An 18324-nucleotide genomic window follows, 5' to 3' on the forward strand; every position below is an offset into this window, starting at 1 on the left:
GGGATTCAGGGGAACTGGTGTGTTTTCCTGAGTTTTGGATCACGTAGGTAAGGGTTTGCCTGTCATGTCCTGGTAGGTGTGAAGGTGTTGCTGTACTGGGCACTGACCTGACAAGGTGACAGCAGAGGTTCCTTGCTTTGCCTTGCTTTGCTTTGCTTTGCTTTGCTTTGCTTTGCTTTGCTTTGCTGCTGGGAGGTCACTGATTCCTGGCATTGTGTCCCTCCCAGCAGCTCCAGCTCCTACTCCAAAGCAAGTAGTGCTGTTTCCTGGTGTAACATCAGCAGGTTGGGAACACCTGGGCTGTGCCAGAGCAGGCTCTCCATAGGCTAGGCTGGGTATGTCAGTGCCTGAGGAGCAGATGTTCTCTCTCCTGTGCCACTTTTCCTTGGGAAGAGGTGGGAGGACGGCTCTGTCAAGTCACTGGATGTCTGCACCCCCAGCAGTGTGGGCAGCAGGCACAGGGAGGAGAATCTCCTGCTCCACTCTGCTCTCCTGAGACCCCACCTGGAGTACAGTGACCAGTTCTGGTGCCTCCAATGCATGAAGGGCATGGAACTGTTGCAGCAAGTCCAGAGGAGGCCACAGAGTTGATAAGGAAACTGGAGCACCTTCCCTATGGAGATAACCTGAGGAGGTAGGTGCTGTTCAGCCTGGAGAAAGTTGATATATGGAAGAAATTCTTCCCTGTAAGGCTCTGGCACATGTTGCACAGAGAAACTGCGGCTGCCCCATCCCCGGAAGTATCCAAAACCAGGTTGGGTGGGGCTTGGAGCAAGCAGGTCTGGTGGAAGGTGTCCATGCCCACGGCAGGGGGTGAGATGAGCTGGGATGAGATGATGCTCTCTCATAATGCTGTGTGAGGAAAGTGCATTTCTGGGCTGGATACATGCTTTTCAGGGAAACCAGGACTTTTCTGGGAAGCTCAGAGCAGTTTGGCAGATGTTTGTGGATGGAGGTGCCCACAAGAGAAAGGCAGGGATTGATCAGTTTGGGAAGAGGGAGGGCAAGGCCACAGTGCCTGGGATGGAGGAGGCAGCCTCTGCTCCATCTCTGGAAGGGACCAGGCTCGCTCCTGCAGCTCTGGCCTGACTTGGCCTGTGAGCTCAGACAGCTGGTAGAAAATGGATGATGCAGAAGAAACATCTTTGGAGCTGGAAGCAGTAAAAGGCTTGGCTTCTTCCACGGCAAATCTTTCCGTGAATCAGGACGGAAAAAAACTTCAGCTGGATTAGTTGTGTGCAGCTGGGAGAGGGGACTCTGCCAGTTCCTCCCTCACTGCTGTCCCTGTGAAGGAAAATTGGGAATGTCTTTAAAGGGATTTCACATTATGCAAGTGCATCTTTCCTGAGATTTGGGAGGCAGAGGCCTTGCTGGTGTCTCTCTTGCTTGCATCTGATGTGGATTGTCCCCGAGGGCCACGTGGCCCTTGCTCTCAGCCTTTGCAACCCAGCTGCAGTTAAAATCCCCTGGCCTAAGGAAATCAAGGAGCTGAGCTGCTGCTCTGCTGAATGAAGCACCTATCTCATGTGTGGCACTGGACAGCTCAGTGGGAACCTGGGAAAGGGAATAATTGGGATTTGCTCTGTTAGTGCTCCCCACTCTCTTCCTGCCATCTGTAACCTGTGACAATGCACAGTCCTCTCAGCACTTCTGAGTGTCCTGTGGCACCTGAGAGGTGCAGCTCCCACAAATCCCTGGAAAATACAGCTCCAGGTGGCATTCACAGGAGCACAGTGTTCCCAGTGAGCAGCCAGCAGTGACTGAACACAAAACTGAGATCTCCATCAAGTCCTCCTGTTCAGGAGCTGGCTCACCTCAGAAGGAGAACTTTCCATGCTGTTACAACTCCTGCACCTGGAGGAGCTGGGAGGCAGTGAAACAAGGGGTTAGAAATTTAACTTGGAGTAGAAACCAATTTTAGGTTTAAATATAATATGCTCTTGAAATTTTCTTAATCTGTTAACTTGTTGTGCTTACAAAAAGGACTGCAGAGAAAACAAAGGAGGTTCAAAGCTACTTAGAAAAGAATGCAAGCATCCAAGCTGAAGAGGGATAAAGAAGATCCAAATCCTTTAACACTGGCCTCCTTGCCGAGAAGCAGCCATGAGGATTTGACATGACATTATGACCTTCATGAAGCTTTTGACTGGCACAGGGCGCAGGGGGCAGGTGCACCAGGGGTTTGACACAGAGCAAGATGTGGACAGAGAGATCTGTGAGTAGCTGACATGACCTGAGTAACATTTGGGAACGGTTTCCTGGTTGCTTGCTCTTGGGAAGGCTCTGTTGGCTTAACTGGAGAGATTGCTGCCTTGTGGGCTGAGTAGGAGGGGAGGATCATCCATGCAGCCTGCATCCTCTGGGCAGTGGGAAGGAGCAGTATTCCCAAGAAACATCTCTCCCTTCCCTCTTAACAGTGTAAGATGATCAGGGCAGCTGTGCTTTACAGTTTCTGGTGTAAGCCCACGCCACATTTCTTTCAAAAGCGTTCCTATGTCGGGTGCTTGTGGTCCTGCCTGTAAAATGGGGCTTTCTGAGAGCCTTCCTGATAGTCCTCTCTGGTTTCTTTCCTCGTGGGCTGCTACTCTGCTGGTTTGCTTCTAGATTTGCTCTCTCCCCCTGCTTTCTGAACACCCTCTGTGGTAGCATGAGGTGTGCTCAGGCCTCTCCCAGCTGTTGGTGTGACTGATGTCCCTAAACATTTTGAAGTCAGTGCAGCACAGAGGGTCTGGGTGGGTTCCCCTTGCATCTGGGCCTGGTTCTGCCACCTCAGGTGACACCACAGTGGGTGCATGGCCAGGCAGTATCTGTGGAGTTACTCCGTGTAAGGACAGCAATATCACAGAATCCCAGAATCATCTGGGTTGGAAGGGGCCTTAAAGCTCATCTCAGTCCACCCCCTGCCATGGGCAGGGGCACCTTCCACCAGAGCAGGTTGCTCCAAGCTCTGTCCAACCTGGGCAAGAACACTTTGGGGAAAATTTAGATTTAATGTGAAAATCTCTGTTTTGGTCAGAATACACATTTTCCACTGGAGCCAGGACAGATGGAACACTTTGCCCATTTGTGCAGCAGTGTCTCTCTCCTGACTGTTGCTTTGGAAGAATAAGCTTATTTAGGGTTCAGGCTATTAAAAACATCTGCTTTCCCATGTATCCTGAAACACTGCAGGATCTGAAAATGGAGAACATGTATCATGCTTCTCCCAGCCACCATAAAACATCGGCTCCATGGTTGAAATTGTGGGATTCTAATGATGGTGTATCTGTATTATTCAGTCCTGTGTAATGCACTTTTGGTTGTGGTGCTGTGATCTCCCTTCCTGTGTTGGACCTGGGCCACCTAGCCATATTTGCAGTGTGTGGTTAAACATCAAATGCATCAGAATAAGCAAAATAATCACTTGCAGACTAAACTCATTTCTGATTTGCTTAAAATATTGAACAAGTTTCATCACTAGGAGATGTCTCTTCTGCGACATCAAGCTACATCGATGTGTCTCTGCTGATGCCAATTTCTTTTTCCCCGTGTTTTTAGACTAAAAGCATAAAATCCTCTGAAAATCCTCCTTTGACTGTGGTAACTCTAGGATGAGGGTCAGTCTGAGCATCTCTGAGCATAATATCTATCTCTTCCATGGCTCCTGTGGAGCAAAAAGTTATAGACAGTTATCCTTCTCTTTCATGTGGGAAAGCTGGATCATGAACAGAGAATAATCCTCATCTGTTTAGCTTGGAATGGGTTGGGAGAAGCTGGTGACAGCGCTGGAGGAAAGCAGAGTTTTGGCATTGGTTGAGTTTCCTGCAAGACCCTTACTATTTTTAGCAGAGCTGCTTTCTGGAGATCAGGGCACTACAGCCCTCCTGCTTCCATCTATCCTTCATTTTTGGGAGATGATTTGTCTGTCTCCTTGCTGGCTACACTTGTGCAATTGTGGAAGGAGTTCGTAATGCATCTGTGCTCCTCAGGGATTCTCTAGCTCCCTGTTTCTCTGGAGGGAAGGGTGTCATTAAATAAGAGTCTCCCACCAAATTCCAGTGGGCAATCACACAGGGACCAAACCAGCCCTGACTCAGGCACCAACCACCCTCTGGGTACCACTGCAGGGAGATCCAGCAGGCTCCTTTCTGGACTTGAAAAACAGTGGGAATGCTGAGTAAGAGTGGGATAAACAAAAGAAAAAAGAAAGCAAAAAACAACCGCCCCCCCCCAAAAAAACCCAAACAAACAACAACAAAAAAGCCAAAAAAACAAAACAACGGAAAAAAACGTGCCTGCACTCAGTAGCTGCTGTCCAAAGTTCATGCTGAGCTTCCACATGGCCACGGTGGATGTGGATGCTCTGGAAGAGTCAGCTTCCCATTGGGAAGCTTTCCTTTGAGTTTAACAAGGCATTTAAGCACATGCCTCAGGGCAGAGAAGAGATTTTGGCAGGATCAGACATAAATCTGATCATCTGACTGGAGTCAGCCTGAGATAAGAGTTAAAAAATGAGTTCCTAATTGAGATCTTCCCCACCCAGAGATAGTTTTTATCTTGGACTTCTGAAGTTCTTTATGAATGAACCCTGGCTTCCCCTTACAAAATATTTCATCTTGGATAGCAATGTAGTCAATCATTTCAACCTGCTCTTGGAGTGTTTGTGCTTGCAGCAATTATTTTTGCAAACTCAAGTTGTCATTTTTTTTCCCTCTCATACCTAAATAGTAAAAGACACATTACCAGGGATAGCACACAGGGTTTTTTTTTTCCAAATCATTGCAGTACGAGAGTGAGGATGGAGAGTCTGTGACAAATTGTTGTGTTGATAAACAAATAGACTCAAAGGAATTAGTTTCCCAAAGTAACTGCAGCCATTAAAAACTCCTTCTGCATATGTTTGGCTTTTCTAAACACATTCTTATCAGTATGTTTAGTTAGAAAAAATACTTTTTTATCTACCAAGAAGTGTCTATTCTGTTTTTTTTTCCAGAACGTGAAGTTTTGAAACTTAAAAAAAAAATTAAAAGCCTCCATTAATATTCTAAGAACAATCAAGATTTTAATTCAGATGCTGCTTTCTTCATAGTTTTAATGTTGTTAAGAACAGGGCATTCAGAGATGAGGTCAGATTACTTTCATATTTATGAAATCATGGAAGCATCTGGATACAGTATGGAAATCCTCAACCAAAAACTTACTGAAGTCTCATTTTAATGTAATCATCCAGGCTTACTCCACTAAACAACATGTTTATTGGATTTGGATGGAAGATGAGGCAAGAATCAAACTGATCCTGTGGAATATCGGTTAAGACTGCATAGCTTTGGGTAAATATCCCTAATTGTGAATGTTAATTGTATGCACTTTTCAATATGTGATTGATTCACAACCATCATGAGCATCAAACAAATCAGCTGGAGAGCAGAAGCTGTTTGATATGAAACATCGAATCAACATTGTGTTGCTTTCTGAAGTATCAGGGAGCCAAGAAACAAAGTAAACTGTGTGCCCCACACTGCAGTGCATCCCTGGCGCTTGGCTTATTTGGCATCAGTTCCTTAATTACCAAGTGGGAATAATAAATAATAATAAAGAATAAAACCTGAGGCACCACTTGGGATGTGTTGTCCCGGGACAAAAAGATTCTCCCTAATTCTCTTTCTGTGTGTCCCTATTGCTGCTAAACCCCAGCAGACAGACTAATTCAGCATGTGTTATCAATGATCTATCCTAATTATCGTTTACCTCCCCACAGGTTAATTAAGGTGCTGAGTAATGTGGTTTTCACTTTTGCCACATAGCAGGGTCACAGCAGCTTTGTCTGTAATCAGATTTACCCGTCTGTGACTATTTTCAAAAGAAGTCCCTGGAGTGATTCAAGAAGTCACTTGAAATGATTCCATGAAGAGAGAATGGGATAACTATAATATTTACTTCTTCCTGTTTGCCAGGCCAAAAGGAGCTGGAAAGGAAAGGAGGAATGCAAGCAGGTATTCAGGAGTGCTGCTCCTCATGTCAGGACATTTTCTGCCACCAGCCCACCAGGACAGCTGGTGACATTTCACTGGGGATGTTCCAGAGCCTTCTGGCCACAATCCTGTGCTCTGGGATGACCTTGCTGGAGCAGGGACCATGGACCCACTGTGGCCCATTCTGGGATTCTGTGAAACCAAGGCCAGCCAAGGACTGGAGGAGAGTTCCCATGCCCTTGAAATTCCCTCATCCTAGTCCAGGCTTGGGGGATTGCTGGGCTGGAACAGGTAAGGGTGACCAGAGCTACCTGCAGAGCTGCTGTGGGAGAATGGCTTTTATTTGAGCTGGAGGCTGTTGGGTCAGTTCCCAGCAGCAGCCATGGGGATGGCCTGCAGGAAGCAGCTGGAAGCAAACAAACATTGGGTTTTTACTGTTTCTGAGAACTGTCTGGGTCACCTCCTTATCTGTGATTTGTGTTTCTCAAGAATAGGCTGCTCAACCCTTGTCGTGAGAGGACTCAGCGCCTTGGAATTACAGCTGGGAAATGCCTTTGGAAAAACAGAGGATGTGCTGGAGGAAGATAGTGTTGTCTCTCTGGCCTGGCAGGTTTGCATAGGTTTGGGACTTTTTTTTTCCATTAAGATGAGAAATTGATTATATTATTTGGAGGGAGGTATTCCTTGGAAAACTCATGATTTCCTCGCATGCCATGTCTGTGGTGTTCTGTTGCTATGACCTCAAAAGAAACAAACAGCTCCCTTGTCAAAAAGCCTCCAGCTCTCTTGAGCAGGCTGTGTCCCAAGAGGTCTGACTGTCTCCCTCCTCCTGAGGGTGTCTCCTGCTCCTTCCTTCAGGATTTCTCCTTAGGTCTTTGTTTCCTTTCCTTTATGTAGGTCTGTGATGGTCTGGTAGATCTCAGAGTCAGGCCACAGCTTCCAAAGTAATCATGGGTTGATAATATTCTGGGAGGGAAAAGATTTTAGCTTGGGAGTAAAACAAGATGGTATTTTTACTGACTTTTGTGTTGTGTTTGACTTTGGACTGTGCATTGCATTTTAGGTTTCACCATGGGTTATTCCTCACCCCTTGTGGACTATAGAATAGGAGGGAAAGAGAGGCATAATTGAGGAAAACTGCATCCAAACCAGTATTTGATTGTGGTTGTGTGATGCTTCTTTCTGTCCTTGGTCTCTGAATTTAGAACTGAGGGCCAAGCAGAGCCCAGTGTCAGGGCTGAGTGTGGGGAACAGTGCTGAATCCCAGGAGAGACAGTGTCCTACAGCAGGGTGGTATAATCTGCTCCAGGTGGGAGCACAGTGTCTCGGAGCACTGTTATTCCATGCATGATGTTACACGAGAGCATTGCAGGAGTGGATTCTGCTCATTCACTTCAGCTCCAAGGGCTGACAGTAGTGAGGAATTCCGTGCCAACCACACCTCCCTGAGGATTTCTTGGCTCTGGAATTCCTTACGTGCTGGAGTAGATGATCTCCAGCAATGTGGGGATTCCCCTTCTTGGGGTGGCTACTGGGATTTCCCAGCACGTTCGGGAAGAAATTAATCTGCTTCTTGTATGGAAGGCCCATGTCTGCTCTGGATGTACAATGTGTGCACTACTCTGAGAGCTGCATTTCCTATCCCTCATCGTGCAGGTCTCTCAGACACTCAATGAAATCTCTGACTAATGCAGCAAATCTTAATTTCTTTTTTTCAAACTCACCCTGTGGGCAGGAAAAAAGCACAAATGGAGAGAAATATGACCTTATCTGACAGACTCTAAGCTGTGACTGATTTATGTTCTGTGGTGCAACATGACCCTGCCCTGAGCTGCAACAGAAGGAAACTTGCCTTGCAATCAGAGAGTTGTTAAAAATGTGTCTATTTCTGTCAACCCAAGTGGGGAAACCTTTGGATCCCATTCAACAGGTTGGGATGACTCAACTCCCAGCTGAGTTGGTCACCCTGCCCCAGTACATCCAGTATGTGACACAAGGATTGATTCTTCTTGGCTCGCTCACTGGGAATTTTTTTTGTGGCATGTTGCAAAATCCTGTACTCTTAACCCCCCAGAAACCTCATGGTATGAGCTGGACCTTCATTACCCTCAACATAATGATGAGGAATAGGAAGTTTCTGACCTAATTCCATCATCTCAGTCTCCTCCTTATCACCATTCCCAGGTTCTGTGGGACTTTTCTTCTGACATCTCATCTCTTGTGAGCTCATCTCTTATGGCCTGCAACAGGGAACAAGATTTTCCTAACCCTTTAGCAGCTGTGAGATTTCCAAAGCACTCACCCTGTGAACTGCCCTTCTGTGGAAATAAGTGGTGAGCAGTCTCAATTTTTGTGGGATCAGGGTCAGAGCAACAATAGGATTTTTGTAGAATCCCACAGATCAAGCCAAGATTTGAGCACTCACCATCCTGAATTCTCTTTAAGGACAAGAAGGGAAATCCCAACAGGAGACCCCAAAGGAACATAACATTTTCCCTGCTCATTTCAGCACACAGTGTGGGAGCAGAGGCCTCTTGTGAACTTGCCTGAATGCTCCTACCTCTGTTTGTTGTGCAAAAGATGGAATCTGAACAAAAATGGGTTTTCTCAGATATATCTGTGTGAGTTAAATGTCTTGAAGTATCAGGACATTTTATGAATCACCTGTGCTCTACAGTGCAGACAGTGACATTGGTCATAGAAGGAACAGATTTCTCCCAAAATAATCACAATAACAATCATAATGAAAGGGACCTTAAAGCCCATCCCATCCCACCCCCTGCCATGGCAGGGACACCTTCCACTAGCCCAGGGTGCTCCAACCTGGCCTTGGGCACTTCCAGGGATCCAGGGGCAGCCAGAGCTTCTGTGGACAACCTGTGCCAGGGCCTCCCCACCCTCACAAGGGAGGATTCCTTCTTTTCCTGGCCCTGAAATCCATGTCACTAGGCTGCAGAGTTAAAAGAATGGGGAAAAAAACCCAAACCAAGAAAAAAAAATCCCAAAGAAACAAACAAAATCCCCAAAAACAAAAGCCAAAACCCCAACAACAACAAAAACAACAACAAAAAACCCAAACAAGAAAAACCCAACAAAAAAACCAAAACTGGGTAAGTTCTATTTCTCTTAGTTATTTTAATGAAGAGATTGGGAATTTCAGCCTCTGATCAATGACATGTGAGACTGAGACTTGCAGATGAAGGAAGTGGGTGACTCCTGTCTGAAATATTTGTAATGTAAATAGATCAAGGTGGTGCTGAGGGAGGGGGGCATAAAATGATATATTTTGTTGAACTATAAGTCTCCAAGTGGTTACTTGATCAGAATTTCCACCAGAATTCAGCCCAGGTTGATTCATCTGCCTAAGGTTGTGTTCTCCATTGGTTTGAGGAATGCTGTTTCACTTCCTTGCTGCTGGCTAGCCCAGGGGGCCAAAGCCATGTGTGACTGAGCCCATTTCTTGGAGAAAGGCAGAACTTCAGTTCCACTCCTCCAGGGGCCTCTTCTTGAGTCCCAGCAAGGAAATGTTGCATCCTCTCAGAAGGAGTTGATACAGCTTTTTCCTGCAGCTGATTAAAATAAAGCAGTGTCCTCAATGTCACCTGGCTTGGCAAAAACCCACTGAAATCTGAGTGAAAAGCCAACTTTTTTTGAAGTCCTCCCTGTCCCAGATGTGAGGGCTCCAGCTGTGTCAGCAGCAGCAGCAGCAGCACAGAGCTGCCTCTCCCAGTCTGTGCAGCTCTTGGCTCTCTGCGTGTCGGCGTGGTAAAAATAACCCTGTTTGAAGTCTAAGTGGAAATATTAAGGGCTTAATTATCATCTGCTTTGGAGCTATTTTTTTCAGCTGAGACTGAGGAGATAGGAAGAATTTGGCTGCTGTTCCCTGCTCCTGCACCACCCAGCCACACTGGGAGCTAAAGCAGCTTGGTGGCTCCTGTATTTTTAGTGGCCCCACTGGCAGGAAGGGATTAGAGGGAATTGCAGCTTCTTCAATACCCCCTTGTTCCAGGCAGGAGTGTGTGCCTGTCCCCAGCAGACCCCTTGGCTGTGTGCAGCTTTTTGTGAAAGAGGGAAAGTAAAATCTATTTTTAGGCAGTCTGAGTGGCCTGTTATTGGAGGCAAGGTTGTTGACTCATGCCCATCTGATATCATTTAAAGGGTTAGATATTGCCAGCTAACAAAAATAAGTGCTGTTACTCCCTCCCAGTCAATAGAATTAACTGTTCTTAGCTGACATTTGCTTTTATGGCAGAAGCTGTGCATCCCCAGGGCCCTCTTAATAATGTATACATGGCTGAGAAGGTGCAAATCTGGATTTTCTTGGGCTTGTGGTGATGGAAACAGAAATATGAAGGCAGCAGAGTTGCCAGGGAGCCTTCAGCTCTCTATTCAAAGAACCTTCAGAAATTATAAAGGAAGGAGACAAAAGGCTGCTCTGTTAACACCAAGGGCTCTTCCCTTTCCATGGTAGAGTCTTGGAAAGGTTCCTCCCTCCTCGTCTTCATCCCAGCCTGCCTCAGGAGCATTCTCTTTGTTAAATACAAACTCTTCTGCTTCCTGTCTGTCGGTTTTTGGCGTCAGTTTTGAAGGCCTGAGTTGCTCCCTGGGGATGTGCACTGGAAAACTGATGGGAACTGGTTTCCTATCAGCAGCTGAGATGCAATTCCTGGCTCCACTTTTCTAGGGAAAAGTGTACAGACCTGGAGAGCATCATGTGCACAGTGGAAGAGACCGAGCAGCCCTCGTGGGCTGAGTGTGTGAAATCCTGAGGCAAATACTTCTTGTAAACTCAGGGCACGTGGGAGATGGGAGGGGAAAACATCAGCTCATAAAGCTTTGCCTGCTGGCTCAGGAGCAGGGAAAGAAATGCATTAAAAAGTGAATATAGTTCTGTTTATTTTTTAGGTCACAGCTGGAATTAGCCATGAGGCATTTAACACTGCAGTGGAAGAGAAGGATGAAACACCAGGAAGAGGAATTGCTTGAAAACTGGTGAGCCCAATGTCCCTTTTGAACAAGGAAGATGAGGGATTTGCTTGGTATAAGGTCAAACTATCTACAAGATCCTTGTCTTTCCTTCCCTCAGCTGGGATAAGGAAAGCCAGGGCTCCAGGTATCCCACCTGAAATGTGACATTAAGGGGAGATGCCACAGGCAGGTGGCTGTGAGTGAAACAAGCCTCCCAAATACACCTTCCACTGCTTCCACTGCAGCTGCTGTGGCCAGCCTGACTCTGGGAAACCACAGAAGCAGCCAGAGAACCCCAGAAGGAATCCCAGAATGGTTTTTGTTGGGAGGGACCTGAAACCCCACCTCATTCCACCCCTGCCATGGGCAGGGACACCTTCCACTGTCCCAGGTTGCTCCCAGTCCCATCCAACCTGGCCTTGGACACTTCTAGGGATCCAGGGGCAGCCACAGCTGCTCTGGGCAGTGCCAGAGCCTCAGCACCCTCACAGGGAAGGATTTCTTCCTAATAGAAAACCTTAACCTGCCCTCTGTCAGTTTAAAGAATTGTTGAATCCCAGAATCCTTTAGGTTGGAAAAACCCTCCACAGTCCAACCTGTGCCCAGTCCCCACCTTGTCCCCAGCCCAGAGCCCTGAGTGCCACATCCAGGTCTTCCTTGGACACCTCCAGGGATGAGCACTCCAACACACTCCTGGGCAGCCCCTTCCAATGCCTGACCTCCCTTTCCATGGAGAAATTCCTCCTGAACCTCCCCTGGCACAGCCTGAGGCTGATTCCTCTCATCCTGTCACTTGTTGCCTGCGCAAAGCTGCCAGTCCCTCCCTGACTCCTGTTTTAGAGTGAGGAGGTTTCCCCTGAGCCTCTTTTCCTCAGGAGACAGAGCTGAACTCCCCCCCCAGAGCTGCCCTAATCCCTTCAGCTGCCCAATTCCCAGCGTGGTGACCATTTCTCCCATTGGAGGAATGCTCAGAGCTGCTCTCTGGGTGCACTCTTTGGCTCACCATGGTGCCTTGATCACACTGTTACTGTTCAGGCTAATAAACACCAAATGGGGTCTTGCTTTCAGAACAGATTTTTTTCTGTACCATGATAACAGGAGTAATCTCAGAAATATTCCTGGAAAGGGCTGGTTTTTCTGCCAGATGAAAATGGGGGCAGAGAATGGCATTCCAGAGCCAACATCTGAGTCAACCCCAACCCTTTGTGGGGTTTGGAAAGACTTCTTTAAAGTGCTGGTCAGTGTCACTGGATGGGTAAAACAAAATTCATGCTGATCCCCAGGTTAGCACTGCACGTGCTGGCATGTGTTCCCTTTCCCCTAACTAGAAAATTTATTCCAGACCTGAAAAAAAAAAGCTCTTCCCCAATGTAGATAAATTCCTTTCTAATAAAAACACATTTTATTTTTCTGACAAAACAAGATTTTTCACGAGGGGAGTGGGAGAAAACTTCATTCAAAAACACACAGCAAGAAAGTACATCACAAGAGTATAGGCCAAGTAGTCATCAACAATTAGAATAATTTCTTGGAGAGGGCCCCAAAATAGGAAAAAAAACCCCTTCTTTATTTGTGATATGTTGATTAATGATACGCTAATAGCTGAGGTATGTCTTTAATAATTATTTGTTTTTTAAAAAACCTAAGCAGAGCCAGGATCCTCTTTGGGCTGAAGGGGCATTTGCAGTTTTCCAGCAAGGCAGACATTGGGATCACACCCAGCAGCTGCTGGGGACCACAGCCATGCTCCAACACTGCCCAGAAAGCACATGCCTAACTTTACCCTTCCTCCATAAAACTTGTGGCACACAGTGACGAGGCACAGCAAAAGAAATGCTGGATAAGGGGAGAAAAGATGGAGTTGGCCAAGTCAGGCAGGAGGCTGCTGCTGGAGCCAGGAGCTGAAATCACCTCTCCTGAGGACGCTCTTTACCATCACTGCCAGAGGCAGAGCTGACCTTCCCGTGGCTCCCTGTGCAAGATCCCAGGCTCCACAGGACCTGACACTTGGTTCCAGCTTCCCACTTTTATCTTTTTTGCTCCCTGGCCCTCAGGCTGCTTTCCGAGTGGACCGTGAGCATCACAGTGAATTGCTGTCAGAGGGCTTTTCCAAGTAGAAAAGAACAAACAAAACCAAACAAACACCCCAAGCTATGACCAAAAACCTTCCCTGAGGGTTTTTTAACCCAGAAATTTAATGCTCTGGTGGAGGACTGTGTTGTGCAGTGTGGTCTGAAAGGTGGGGAGGAGAAGGGAGAGCAGGAATTAGTCCTGTGGCGTGTGGTGAGCAAGATGTTCACCTTGCAGACAGATGCTTTTCAGCAGCTAGTGGGGATGCAGTCTCTGCCTGATTGCATTTAGCCAATCCCTGACCTTTTAGATCAGTGGGAAGAGTCCCAGGCAGTCAGCAGATTTGGGAAAAAAGCCCCAAATGACAGAGAAAATGAGACTTTGGGAGTTTTGAACTGTTATTGTTTGACTCATGGCTGCGGGTATTTTCCTCTCTGTGCAGCTGTTGGGAGAACTGGGGGTGGCTACTGGGAGATGATTGAATCCATGTGACTTCCCTGAGGTAAAAGAGCTTTGTGGTGAGGCCTTAAAATGTTACAGCAATCCCAAGAACCAACAATCCTGACTGGCAAGACTGAGTCTGGGAGAGCTCTGCTGTGAAATTCCTGGAGCTGTTTGGGCAGTGGTGGTGGGAGAGGACAAAGGGATGGGTTGTTGCCCCCAAGAAACTGCTCACAAGAGAAATGAGGAGCAGAAATTGCTGTTACAGATTTGAAACAAGAAACAGGAGGGTTGGTCAGAGGCTGATAGCTCCTCTGGCTGCTTTTAGGTGCCTCCTTGGATGGGCTGACTGTCTAAGAAGTGCTTTAATGAGGTGAAAAGGAGCTCAGCTGCTCCAGAAGTTAGGACCAAGGATGGCTATGTCCTTGTAAATCCTGTATCAATTGTAGAGAGGAAGAGAGGCTCAGGAAGCTGCACGGCTGTGCTGCTCACAGCTGCTGATTCCTCCCTTCCCAACTCTGCTTCCAAGAGGGGTCAGAGCCAGGGCAGCAGTCAAAGTGCCAGGGAGAACTTTCAGCGCTGATAGCCATAGTTTCTCCTCCATCTGCAAAGCTGGAGATGGAGAGAGACCAAGAAAAAGTCTGAAGTACCACAATGATGATAATAATAATCCCCAATTCCCTTGTAGTCAGTCTCATCTCACCCCACCCTTTAGCTCCTCTCCAGAATTCCTGTTTCCCCAGGATTGCTGGCACCCTGAGCAGGACAGATCTGGTGCAGGAGTCATGCTGGGGGTCAGAGAGATAGCATGGGATAGGATGGGATGTGGGTTTCTTTCAGGACAGCAAGTTCAGGTCATGGTCTGCCAGAGGTTTTTCCACGAAACCTTAAGCCTACCTTTTAAACTCCTCTCTGCCTCAATTTTCCAGCAATTAAATGGGGTGGTACTTTTCTCTTTAGCTGTTTGGATTGTCAGCTGTCTAAAGCAGAGGCAGTTCCATCTCCCAGCATGCTGGCTCCTGGCTGCAGCTGCTGCCATGAAATCCCTTTTAATGAGGGAAAGAACCTCTTCCTCTCTCTGCTCAGGACCAGCACCAGGGACAAGGAGCCAGGATTTGCCTCTGAATTGCCAGATCCTAGCACGGATTAGCCAGGCACATTTACAAAAAGCCACAGAACAGTCTCTGCTCAGAGAAGGAGCTCCCTGAAGGTTTTGTCCCAGCCCACACTGTCCCCAGAGCAGCTGGGTCCCTCTGGACTGCTGGGCTCTCACGAGCAGGGCTGGCCCGAGGGTTCCGAGCAGGTGTTGCAAATTTTCCTGCTTTTGTGGGGTTTTTTTCCCTCAATAAGGACAAGATGTGATGCACTGAGGTCATTAATGGTTTCCAGGATTGCCAGGAAATAGAAAATACTTGTGCAGCCTACGACGTGTAGGGCAAGCTATGCTCACATATGCAGGAGTACAGAGCAGGGTGTAGGGGTTTGTGAAATATTCCAGTGGAGTGGCTTCCAGCGGTTCCTGCCTTCAGGAAGATGCACAGCTGTTCCGAGCTCTCGGGGAGATGAGCTCTATTTGCATGACAAAGGCAAAAACAATGTGCTTGCCTAAGTCACCTTTTCCTCCCTGTGCCAAGCAGGGCTCCCTTCCAGCTCCTTGCTGGGACTGCTTCCACCTGCAGCCAAGGATCTCCCAGGGGTTACCTTAGCCCTCAAACCCACCTGGAGACCTTGGGTGTTTCAGGCTGTAGCCCAAAAATCCAAATGAAAGCCTGCTGGAGCCAGTGGGAATCTTTCCATGGAATGCTCCAGGGTTTGCTTTGGATTTCATTTGCTCTCTGCAAAGCTGAGCTGTGGCCAGTGGAATGACTCTGCTTTGGGATACTCACGCTATCCCCTGGAGGGCTGTTCCAGAGGTTAGGAAGAGCCTCCAAGCAGGAAGCAAATCCTACCAGGAGCACCAGGGTCTCCTGGATTTAATCACCCCCTGAAACCTCGATGAAGCTCTTTTATGGGGCAAGGCCACTTGGTGCTGCTGTCACTTGTGCACAAATCCTTCGTGGTCTGGAGGGAGCTGTGGGTGCTTGGAGGGGATGTGCCTGTGTAGTTTTGCAACTGCTCATCAACATCTGTCTCAGGATCAGTACTCATGGATCAGCTATCAGGAATCTGGATCAAGTGGGAGGCATGGTGATAAAAATGTCTGGATGTTTCATTTGCAGCCAGGAAGGGGAGCTGAGATTTTCTAGGCTGGCGTGGGTTTCTTAGGCTTTGACAGAACAGTTTTTGTTTTGACACTGTCAAAACATTTCTCTTTTTTTTTTTTTTTTCCATTTTGATGGTGATGCTTTTATCAAAATCTAACTTCAGTATGCTATAGACTGTGTGATTTTTATAGTATGGTAGTAGTCTGCTCTACTGCTTAGCTGTTAGTGCACCAAACTATTTCTACATCTTTGAGAAGAGTTTTTATGCTAATAGGAAAAAAAATCAGCTTTACTAAAGCAAACTATACTGATATTTCTGGGTGGTTTTTTTAGCAATTCACTGAATAATTTCCACAGTTTTCATTTTATTTGCCTTTCTAGGAGCTTATAGAAAAATACTGGGGCTTTCCAGAGACCAAAAATTATACCTCGCAACCCCCATGAGTGTGGTTCTTTTTGCAGGATGCATTTTTTGTATCCTTTTGTAAGGATATATTTATTTCACTGATGAGAGAGTCCCTTTATAAGCCTATTTCATGGTCTGGCAATAAGAAGCTGCAGTAATTTAATGTTACTGATTTTATATCTGTTATTACACATACCTGACCTCACCCAGGGGGGTTTCACTGGCTCTGAGGCTGGATGCCATACACAGCCAGAGGGATATCGTTAATCCTCCCATTATAACCTGGGGAATCTGGGAATTGAGACAGCAATTATTTTCCAGAGGTGGTGCAGGGAATCAAAGGGAGGTGAAACCATGAGCACTGGTGCCAGAACTCCCACACAGCATCAGGACCCCCAGCAGGTCCAGCAGGTGCTACCTGTGTTTTCCATTTGGTCTTGCCAATGTTCTTCCCAGATCCCAGCCTTCTGTAGAGAGGGACTGTGTAAATCTCTTTCAGGAGCATCCACGCTGTATTGTTTAAAGCTTTGCTCTGTCCTTGAGAAAATGGAGTTTTTCCTCCCTGTCTTGAAACTTGTGCTGTCTTCAGCTGTAGCATGTAGCAGAGGAAATTAATTGACATGATCCTGCATAAAACTGATTTCTTAACAGCTTCAGCCCATCCAAAATCCTTGCTTTCTGACAGTACATGCATATTTTTTAATTTGCTCACACTTAGCAGCTCACCAAGATTGTCCCAAACTTCAAAGCTCAGCTTGGGTGAAGTAAAGGGCTTAAAACAGTTTATTTTGGTCCTGCTCAGGTAAAGAAGTGCATCTTTGCAGCCCATGCATGGCTTCTACCCCAGTTCATCCAGAGGAGAGCCTGATTTCTCTGCCAGCAGAGTTTTGACCCCATCTGGGTGAAACTGGATGGAATGGCAAGGACTGGGCAGCCCGATTGCAACAGGAGGGCGGGGGTTGGAATATCTGTGGAATGCCCAAGCAGGAATCTGGTGCACTGGAGTCTGGCTTGAAGTGCAGACTGCACGCCCTGCCTGTCCTGGAGAAATCCTGCTGTCCCCTGTAAGGAACTGGAAGGAGTTTCCCAGTGCTTCAGGACAGATTTACGGGGGGAATTGGAGACAGACAAGCCTGCAGCAGCCATTGTTTGGGTTTGCAGCTTTCAAAGTGCTGTAATTAAATAATAATAATAATAAAATAATAATCATCATGTCTATTAATCAGCTATTCCTTTATTCAAGGAGTCCCTCCTCAAGCTTCCCCAGCCCCATGGAAATCCAGGAGTCTGGGACATTCCAGACTGGCCTTTGTGCTTTGTGATGTCTTGCCTTTTTCAGGAGCATTAGATGCTAAATGTAAATCAGATCCTAAAGTGTAAGATCTCAGGAAAGGGCTTGCCCTTTCCATGTATTGAGAAATGCAGTCCATCCTCCAGCTCCTGCCCACATTGCAGCTGCCCAGGTTTAGAATAATCTGGTTTGAGATAACATGACAGCACTCAGCTTGCCAGGGGCTGCATCCTTCAGGTGTTACCCACAAAATGTTTGGGCCAAGCCAGTTCCATCCTTTGTGTTGTTTGGGGTTTGGGTTTTTTTCACCATTCCCTGAGCTTTCTAGGAAAAGCAGCTTCCTCTGCAACCAAATATAGTTCTAACTGCTCCACTAAGAGCACTTTTGATTTGCTGTTCAAAGCAAATCTGTCGGAGCAGGGTTCTGTTAACAAAACTCTGGAGAAACAGGAGGTCAAGTGACGTGAGTAAATAGACTTCTCTGTCTCTTTGGAGCTCCCATTCAAAGCCAAGAGGAAATTGTCCTGACAAAAACACCAGTTTTAACTTCTGAGATTGCTCTTTGAGCCACAAAGAACTAATTCATGCTAGTGGATTGCATAAAGACACATCCACATCTTTCCAGTGCTCCCAGATGTGCCCAGGGACAACGATTTTATCTTTATAAATATACGTTTCCATCAAAATAATGAAACCCCAAACCCTAAGTCCTGGAATTTTTTTGGTGTTTCTTAGGTTCAGACATCATTTCTGACTGGAGCCAGAGGTATTTAATCTGAGGAGGATGTAAGGGTTTGCACAGGATATCAGCTGGCCAGAGCTGTCTTTATTTCTGAGATCTGCTGGGCTTTGCTGGGGTTTTCTTTCTCCCCAGAGAGAAATCCATGCTACTCTTTCTTTTGCACATGGCCCAGTGCTTGTAGCTGACTTTCCACCCTCCTCTTCACATCACTGAGATGTTGCCAGCATGCAAAACACCACATCTTGCAGAAA

The 18324-nt window shown here is 46.8% G+C and overlaps 1 long non-coding RNA gene across 4 annotated transcripts; it reads left to right on the plus strand.

Moving 5' to 3' along the window:
- Window positions 1-5599: 5599 nt before the first annotated feature.
- LOC135308519 (uncharacterized) lies at window positions 5600-17137 on the plus strand. 4 transcript variants are annotated; one of them, XR_010368927.1, is made up of 4 exons: window positions 5600-6242; window positions 6441-6571; window positions 10857-10943; window positions 16843-17137. It is a non-coding gene; the product is annotated as an uncharacterized LOC135308519 (long non-coding RNA). The 4 variants fall into 4 exon arrangements; XR_010368930.1 differs by having other exon boundaries at window positions 6441-6561; XR_010368928.1 differs by having other exon boundaries at window positions 6446-6571.
- Window positions 17138-18324: the final 1187 nt, after the last annotated feature.

This window comes from Passer domesticus, chromosome 10, assembly GCF_036417665.1.
Source record: "Passer domesticus isolate bPasDom1 chromosome 10, bPasDom1.hap1, whole genome shotgun sequence".
NCBI classification, from domain to species: domain Eukaryota; kingdom Metazoa; phylum Chordata; class Aves; order Passeriformes; family Passeridae; genus Passer; species Passer domesticus.